Source organism: Triticum dicoccoides, chromosome 6A (genome assembly GCF_002162155.2).
Source record: "Triticum dicoccoides isolate Atlit2015 ecotype Zavitan chromosome 6A, WEW_v2.0, whole genome shotgun sequence".
Lineage (NCBI taxonomy): Eukaryota > Viridiplantae > Streptophyta > Magnoliopsida > Poales > Poaceae > Triticum > Triticum dicoccoides.
Genome location: NC_041390.1, coordinates 312,654,674 through 312,664,490, shown reverse-complemented (window position 1 = coordinate 312,664,490; position 9,817 = coordinate 312,654,674).

Genomic DNA, 9,817 nt, shown 5'->3' with positions numbered 1-9,817 from the left:
AAGGAGTTCGGAGTCCCGGATGAGATCGGGGACATGACGAGGAGTCTCGAAATGGTCGAGACGTAAAGATCGATATATTGGACGACTATATTCGGAGTTCGGAAAGGTTCCGAGTGATTCGGGTATTTTTCGGAGTACCGGGGGGTTACGGGAATACGGGGAAGAGTATTGGGCCTTGATGGGCTTTAGTGGGAAGAGGAGAAAAAGGCTGCGCCCCCCCCTCCCCTCTAGTCCGAATTGGACTAGGAAAAAGGGGGCCGGCCACCTCTCCTTCTCCTCCTATTCCTTCTCCCTTCCTCCCCTCTTGGTGGACTCCTACTAGGACTTGGAGTCCTAGTAGGACTCCCTATCCTGGCCGCACCTTTGCCTTGGCCGGCCTCCTCCTCCTCCATCCTTTATATACGGAGGCAGGGGCACCTCTAAACACACAAGTTGACACAAGTTGATCCACGTGATCGATGCCTTAGCCGTGTGCGGTGCCCCCTGCCACCATATTCCTCGATAATACTGTAGCGGAGTTTAGGCGAAGCCCTGCTGCTGTAGTTCATCAAGATCGTCACCACGCCGTCGTGCTGACGAAACTCTTCCCCGACACTTTGCTGGATCGGAGTCCGGGGATCGTCATCGAGCTGAACGTGTGCTCGAACTCGGAGGTGCCGTAGTTTCGGTGCTTGATCGGTTGGATCGTGAAGACGTACGACTACTTCCTCTACGTCGTGTCATTGCTTCCGCAGTCGGTCTGCGTTGGGTACGTAGACAACACTCTCCTCTCGTTGCTATGCATCACATGATCCTGTGTGCGCGTAGGAAAATTTTTGAAATTACTACGAAACCCAACAGTGGCATCCGAGCCTAGGTTAATGATGTTGATGTTATATGCACGAGTAGAACACAAGTAAGTTGTGGACGATACAAGTCATACTGCCTACCAGCATGTCATACTTTGGTTCGGCGGTATTGTTGGACGAGACGACCCGGACCAACCTTACGCGTACGCTTACGCGAGACCGGTTCCCTCGACGTGCTTTGCACAGAGATGGCTTGCGGGCGACTGCCTCTCCAACTTTAGTTGAACCAAGTATGGCTACGCCCGGTCCTTGCGAAGGTTAAAACGGAGTCTATTTGACAAACTATCGTTGTGGTTTTGATGCGTAGGTGAGATTGGTTCTTACTTAAGCCCGTAGCAGCCACGTAAAACATGCAACAACAAAGTAGAGGACATCTAACTTGTTTTTGCAGGGCATGTTGTGATGTGATATGGTCAAGGCATGATGCTGAATTTTATTGTATGAGATGATCATGTTTTGTAACCAAGTTATCGGCAACTGGCAGGAGCCATATGGTTGTCGCTTTATTGTATGCAATGCAATCGCGATGTAATGCTTAACTTTATTACTAAACGGTAGTGATAGTCGTGAAAGCATAAGATTGGCGAGACGACAACGATGCTACGATGGAGATCAAGGTGTCGCGCCGGTGACGATGGTGATCATGACGGTGCTTCGGAGATGGAGATCACAAGCACGAGATGATGATGGCCATATCATATCACTTATATTGATTGCATGTGATGTTTATCTTTTTATGCATCTTATCTTGCTTTGATTGACGGTAGCATTATAAGATGATCTCTCATTAAATTATCAAGAAGTGTTCTCCCTGAGTATGCACTGTTGCCAAAGTTCGTCGTGCCCAGACACCACGTGATGATCGGGTGTGATAAGCTCTACGTCCATCTACAACGGGTGCAAGCCAGTTTTTGCACTGTTGCCAGGTTAAACTTGACGAGCCTAGCATATGCAGATATGGCCTCGGAACACGGAGACCGAAAGGTCGAGCGTGAATCATATAGTAGATATGATCAACATAACGATGTTCACCATTGAAAACTACTCCATCTCACGTGATGATCGGTTATGGTTTAGTTGATTTGGATCACGTGATCACTTAGAGGATTAGAGGGATGTCTATCTAAGTGGGAGTTCTTAAGTAATATGATTAAATTGAACTTAAATTTATCATGAACTTAGTCCTGGTAGTATTTTGCAAATCATGTTGTAGATCAATAGCTCGCGTTGTTGCTTCCCTGTGTTTATTTTGATATGTTCCTAGAGAAAATTGTGTTGAAAAATGTTAGTAGCAATGTTGCGGATTTGATCCGTGATCTGAGGTTAAATCCTCATTGCTGCATAGAAGAATTATGTCCTTAATGCACCGCTAGGTGACAGACCTATTGCAGGAGCAGATGCAGAAGTTATGAACGTCTGGCTAGCTCAATATGATGACTACTTGATAGTTTAGTGCACCATGCTTAACGGCTTAGAATCGGGACTTCAAAGACGTTTTTGAAACGTCATGGACCATATGAGATGTTCCAGGAATTGAAGTTAATATTTCAAGCAAATACCCGAGTTGAGAGATATGAAGTCTCCAACAAGTTCTATAGCTAAAAGATGGAGGAGAATCGCTCAACTAGTGAGCATGTGCTCAGATTGTCTGGGTACTTCAATCGCTTGAATTCAGTGGGAGTTAATCTTCCAGATAAGATAGTGATTGACAGAATTCTCTAGTCACCATCACCAAGTTAGTAGAACTTCGTGATGAACTATAGTATGCAAGGGATGATGAAAATGATTCCCGAGCTCTTCGTGATGTTGAAATCAATGAAGGTAGAAATCAAGAAAGAGCATCAAGTGTTGATGGTTGACAAGATCACTAGTTTCAAGAAAAGGGCAAAGGGAAAGAAAGGGGAACTTCAAGTAGATTGACAAGCAAGTTGTCACTCCCACGAAGAAGCCCAAAGCTGAACCAAAGCCTGAAACTGAGTGCTTACACTGCAAAGGAAATGGTCACTGGAAGCAGAACTACCCTAAATATTTGGTGGATAAGAAGGATGGCAAAGTGAAAAAGGGTATATTTGATATACAGGTGTTTGATGTGTGCTTTACTAGTGTTTATAGCAACCCCTCGGTATTTGGTACTGGTTCAGTTGCTAAGAGTAGTAACTCGAAACAGGAGTTGCAGAATAAACAGAAACTAGTTAAGGGTGAAGTGATGATGTGTGTTGAAAGTAGTTTCAAGATTGATATGATCATCATCGCACACTCCCTATTCTTTCGGGATTAGTGTTGAACCTAAATAAATGTTATTTGGTGTTTGCGTTGAGCATGAATATGATTTGATCATGTTTATTGCAATACGGTTATTCATTTAAGTAAGAGAATAAACTGTTGTTCTATTTACATGAATAAAACCTTATATGGTTACACACCCAATGAAAATGGTTCATTGGATCTCGATCGTAGTGATACACATATTCATAATATTGATGCCAAAAGATGCAAAGTTAATAATGATAGTGCAACTTATTTGTGGCACTGCCGTTTGGGTCATATCGGTGTAAAAGCGCATGAAGAAACTCCATAAAGATGGATTTTCGGAATCACTTGGTTATGAATCATTTGATGCTTGCGAACCGTGCCTTTTGGGCAAGATGACTAAAACTCCGTTCTTCGGAACAATGGAACGAGTTACTGACTTGTTGGAAATAATACATACCGATGTATGCGATCCAATGAGTGCTGTTGCTCGTGGCAAGCATCGTTGTTTTCTGACCTTCACAAGATGATTTGAGCAGATATGGGTATATCTACTTGATGAAACATAAGTCTGAAATAGTTGAAAGGTTCAAAGAATTTCAGAGTGAAGTGGAAAAATCATCGTAACAAGAAAATAAAGTTTCTGCGATCTGATCGCGGAGACAAATATTTGAGTTACGAGTTTGGTCTTCAATTAAAACAATGTGGAATAGTTTCACAGCTCACGCCACCTGGAACACCACATCGTTATGGTGTGTCCGAACGTCGTAACCGCACTTTATTTGATATGGTGTGATCTATGATATCTCTTTACCACTATCGTTTTGGGGTTATGCATTAGAGACAGCTGCATTCACGTTTTAAAATAGGGCACCATCTAAATCCGTTGAGACGACACTGTATGAACTATGGTTTAGCAGTAAACCTAACCTGTTGTTTCTTAAAGTTAGGGGCTGCGATGCTTATGTGAAAAAGGTTTCATCCTGATAAGCTCGAACCCAAATCGGAGAAGTGCGTCTTCATACCCAAAAGAAATTGTTGGGTACACCTTCTATCACAGATCCGAAGGCAAGACATTCGTTGCTAAAATGGATCCTTTCCAGAGAAGGAGTTTCTCTCGAAAGAAGTGAGTGGGAGGAGAGTAGAACTTGATGAGGTAATTATACCTTCTCCCTTATTGGAAAGTAGTTCATCACAGAAATCAGTTCCAGTGATTCCTACACCAATAAGTGAGGAAGTTAATGATGATGATCATCAAACTTCAGATCAAGTTACTACCAAACCTCGTAGGTCTTCCAGAGTAAGATCCGCACCAGAGTGGTACGGTAATCATGTTCTGGAAGTCATGTTACTAGACCATGATGAACCTACAAACTATGAGGAAGCAATGATGAGCCCAGATTCCACGAAATGGCTTGAGGCCATGAAATCTGAGATATGATCCATGTATGAGAACAAAGTGTAGACTTTGATTGACTTGCCCGATGATCGGTGAGTCATTAAGAATAAATGGATCTTCAAGACGAAGACGGACATTGATAGTAGTGTTACTATCTACAAAGCTAGACTTGTCGAAAAAGGTTTTTGACAAAGTTCAAGGTGTTGAATACGATGAGATTTTCTTACTCGTATCGATGCTTAAAAGTCTGTCCGAATCATGTTAGCAATTGCCGCATTTTATGATTATGAAATTTGGCAGATGGATGTCAAAACTGCATTCCTGAATGGATTTCTGGAAGAAGAGTTGTATATGATGCAACCGGAAGGTTTTGTCGATCCAAAGGGAGCTAACAAAGTGTGCAAGCTCCAGCGATCCATTTATGGACTGGTGCAAGAATCTCGGAGTTGGAATATACGCTTTGATAAGTTGATCAAAGCATATAGTTATTGTACAGACTTACAGTGAAGCCTGTATTTACAAGAAAGTGAGTGGGAGCACTACAACATTTCTGATAAGTATATGTGAATGACATATTGTTGATCAGAAATAATGTAGAATTATTCTACAAAGCATGAAAGGATACTTGAATAAAAGTTTTTCAAAGAAAGACCTTGGTGAAGCTGCTTACACATTGAGCATCAAGATCTATATAGATAGATGAAGACGCTTGATAAGATTTTTTCAATGAATACATACCTTGATAAATTTTTGAAATAGTTCAAAATGGAACAGTCAAAGAAGGAGTTCTTGCCTGTGTTGCAAGGTGTTAAGTTGAGTAAGACTCAAAGCCCGACCACGACAGAAAATAGAAAGAGAATGAAAGTCATTCCCTATGCCTCAGTCATAGGTTCTATAAAGTATGCCATGCTGTATACCAGATCTATTGTATGCCATACCACTGAGTTTGGCAAGGGAGTACAATAGTGATCTAGGAGTAGATCACTGGAGAGCGGTCAAAATTGTCCTTAGTGGAATAAGGATATGTTTCTCGATTATGGAAAAAGGTTCGTCATAAAAGGTTACGCCGATGCAAGTTTGACACTAATCTAGATGACTCTAAGTCTTGATCTAGATACATATTGAAAGTGGGAGCAATTAGCTAGAGTAGCTCCGTGCAGAGCATTGTAGACATAGAATTCGCAAAATACTTACGGATCTGTATATGACATACCTGTTGACTAAGATTCTCTCACAAGCAAAACATGATCACACCTTAGTACTCCTTGGGTGTTAATCACATAGCGATGTGAACTAGATTACTGAATCTAGTAAACCCTTTGGGTGTTGCTCACATAGCGATGTGAACTATGGGTGTTAATCACATGGTGATGTGAACTATTGCTGTTAAATCACATGGCGATGTGAACTAGATTATTGACTCTAGTGCAAGTGGGAGACTGAAGGAAATATGCCCTAGAGGCAATAATAAAGTTATTATTTATTTCCTTATATCATGATAAATGTTTATTATTCATGCTAGAATTGTATTAACCGGAAACATAATACATGTGTGAATACATAGACAAACAGAGTGTCACTAGTATGCCTCTACTTGACTAGCTCGTTAATCAAAGATGGTTATGTTTCCTGACCATGAACAATGAGTTGTTATTTGATTAACAAGGTCACATCATTAGTTGAATGATCTGATTGACATGACCCATTCCATTAGCTTAGCACCTGATCGTTTAGTATGTTGCTATTGCTTTCTTCATGACTTATACATGTTCCTATGACTATGAGATTATGCAACTCCCGTTTGCCGGAGGAACACTTTGGGTGCTACCAAATGTCACAACGTAAATGGGTGATTATAAAGGAGCATTACAGGTGTCTCCAAAGGTAGATGTTGGGTTGGCGTATTTCGAGATTAGGATTTGTCACTCCGATTGTCGGAGAGGTATCTCTGGGCCCTCTCGGTAATGCACATCACATAAGCCTTGCAAGCACTGCAACTAATATGTTAGTTGTGAGATGATGTATTACGGAACGAGTAAAGAGACTTGCCGGTAACGAGATTGAACTAGGTATTGGATACCGACGATCAAATCTCGGGCAAGTAACATACCGATGACAAAGGGAACAACGTATGTTGTTATGCGGTCTGACCGATAAAGATCTTCGTAGAATATGTAGGAGCCAATATGGGCATCCAGGTCCCGCTATTGGTTATTGACCGGAGACATGTCTCGGTCATGTCTACATTGTTCTCGAACCCGTAGGGTCCGCACGCTTAAGGTTACGATGACAGTTATATTATGAGTTTATGCTTTTTGATGTACCGAAGGAGTTCGGAGTCCCGGATGAGATCGGGGACATGACGAGGAGTCTCGAAATGGTCGAGACGTAAAGATCGATATATTGGACGACTATATTCGGACATCGGAAAGGTTCCGAGTGATTCGGGTATTTTTCGGAGTACCGGGTAGTTACGGGAGAAGTAATGGGCCTTGATGGGCTTTAGTGGGAAGAGGAAAAAGGCTGCTGCGCCCCCCCCTCCCCTTTGGTCCGAATTGGACTAGGGAAAAGGGGGCCGGCCACCTCTCCTTCTCCTCCTATTCCTTCTCCCTTCCTCCCCTCTTGGTGGACTCCTACTAGGACTTGGAGTCCTAGTAGGACTCCCTATCCTGGCCGCACCTTTGCCTTGGCCGGCCTCCTCCTCCTCCATCCTTTATATACGGAGGCAGGGGCACCTCTAAACACACAAGTTGAGACAAGTTGATCCACGTGATCGATTCCTAAACCGTGTGCGGTGCCCCCTGCCACCATATTCCTCGATAATACTGTAGCGGAGTTTAGGCGAAGCCCTGCTGCTGTAGTTCATCAAGATCGTCACCACGCCGTCGTGCTGACGAAACTCTTCCCCGACACTTTGCTGGATCGGAGTCCGGGGATCGTCATCGAGCTGAACGTGTGCTCGAACTCGGAGGTGCCGTAGTTTCGGTGCTTGATCGGTTGGATCGTGAAGACGTACGACTACTTCCTCTACGTCGTGTCATTGCTTCCGCAGTCGGTCTGCGTTGGGTACGTAGACAACACTCTCCTCTCGTTGCTATGCATCACATGATCCTGTGTGCGCGTAGGAAAATTTTTGAAATTACTACGAAACCCAACAGCTAGATGGCTTCTTCTCTCTCTTTGATTCTCAATACCATGTTCTCCTCGATGTTCTTCGAGATCTATTTGATGTAATACTTTTTGCGGTGTGTTTGCCAAGATCTGATGAAATGTGGATTTATGATCAGGTTATCAATGAATAATATTTGAATCTTCTCTGAATTCTTTTATGCATGATTTGATATCTTTGTAATTCTCTTTGAACTATCGGTTCGGTTTGGCCAACTAGATTGGTTTTTCTTGCAATGGGAGAAGTGCTTAGCTTTGGGTTCAATCTTGTTGTGTCCTTTCCCAGTGACAGTAGGGGCAGCAAGGCACGTATTGTGTTGTCGCCATCGAGGATAAAAAGATGGGGTTTTCATCATATTGCTTGAGTTAATTCCTCTACATGTCATCTTACTTAATGTGTTACTCCGTTCTTTATGAACTTAATACTCTAGATACATGTTGGATAGTGGTCGATGTGTGGAGTAATAGTAGTAGATGCAAAATTGTTTCAGTCTACTTGACATGGACATGATGCCTATATTCATGATCATTGCCTTAGATATTGTTAAAACTTTGCGCTTTTCTATCAATTTCTCAGCAGTAATTTGTTCACCCACTGTACTATTTGCTATCATGAGAGAAGCCTCTAGTTAAACCTATGGTCCTAGGGTCTATTTTCCATCATATAAGTTTCTGATCTACTATTTTCCAATCTTTTAGTTTCTGATCTATAAACCAAAAATACCAAAATATTTACTTTATCATTTATCTATCTCTATCAGATCTCACTTATACATGCAACCATGAAGGGATTGACAACCCCTTTATCGTGTTGGGTGCAAGTTGTTTGATTGTTTGTGCAGGTATTCAGTGATTTGTGCGTTGTCTCCTGTTGGATTGATACCTTGGTTCTCAAACTGAGGGGAATACTTATCTCCTCTTTGCTGCATCACCCTTTCCTCTTCAAGGGAAAAACCAACGCAAGCTCAAGAAGTAGTGATGTCTACTACACAACCTTCTTCTTGTAGACGTTGTTGGGCCTCCAAGTGCAGAGGTTTGTAGGACAGTAGCAAATTTCCCTCAAGTTGATGACCTAAGGTTTATCAATCCGTGGGAGGCGTAGGATGAAGATGGTCTCTCTCAAACAACCCTGCAACCAAATAACAAAGAGTCTCTTGTGTCCCCAACACACCCAATACAATATTATAAATTGTATAGGGGCACTAGTTCGGCGAAGAGATGGTGATACAAGTGCAATATGGATGGTAGATAAAGGTTTTTGTAATCTCAAAATATAAAAACAGCAAGGTAACTAATGATAAAAGTGAGGACAAACGGTATTGTAATGTGTTGAAATAAGGCCTAGGGTTCATACTTTCACTAGTGCAAGTTCTCTCAACAATAATAACAAAACTGGATAATATGACTGTCCCTCAATATACACCAAAGAGTCACTCCAAAGTCACTAATAGTGGAGAACAAACAAAGAGATTATTATTTCCGTTCGATCTATCATAGAGTTCGTACTAGAATAACACCTTAAGACACACATCAACCAAAACCCTAATGTCACCTAGATACTCCAATGTCACCTCAAGTATCCGTGGGTATGATTATACGATATGCATCACACAATCTCATATTCATCTATTCAACCAACACAAAGAACTTCAAAGAGTGCCCCAAAGTTTCTACAAAAAAGTAAAGACGAAAACGTGTGCCAAACCCTATGCATAAGTTCACGAGGTCACGGAACTCGCAAGTTGATCACCAAAACATACATCAAGTGGATCACATGATATCCCATTGTCACCACAGATAAGCACGTGTAAGACATACATCAAGTGTTCTCAAATCCTTAAAGACTCAATCCGATAAGATAACTTCAAAGGGAAAACTCAATCCATTACAAGAGAGTAGAGGGGGGAGAAACATCATAAGATCCAACTATAATAGAAAAGATCAGGATACATCAAGATCATGCCACCTCGAGAACACGAGAGAGAGAGAGAGAGAGAGAGAGAGAGAGAGATCAAACACATATCTACTAGTACATATCCTCAGCCCCGAGGGAGAACTACTCCCTCCTCGTCATGCAGAGTGTCCGGATGATGAAGATGGCCACCGGAGAGGGATTCCCCCCTCCGGCAGGGTGCCGGAACGGGTCTAGATT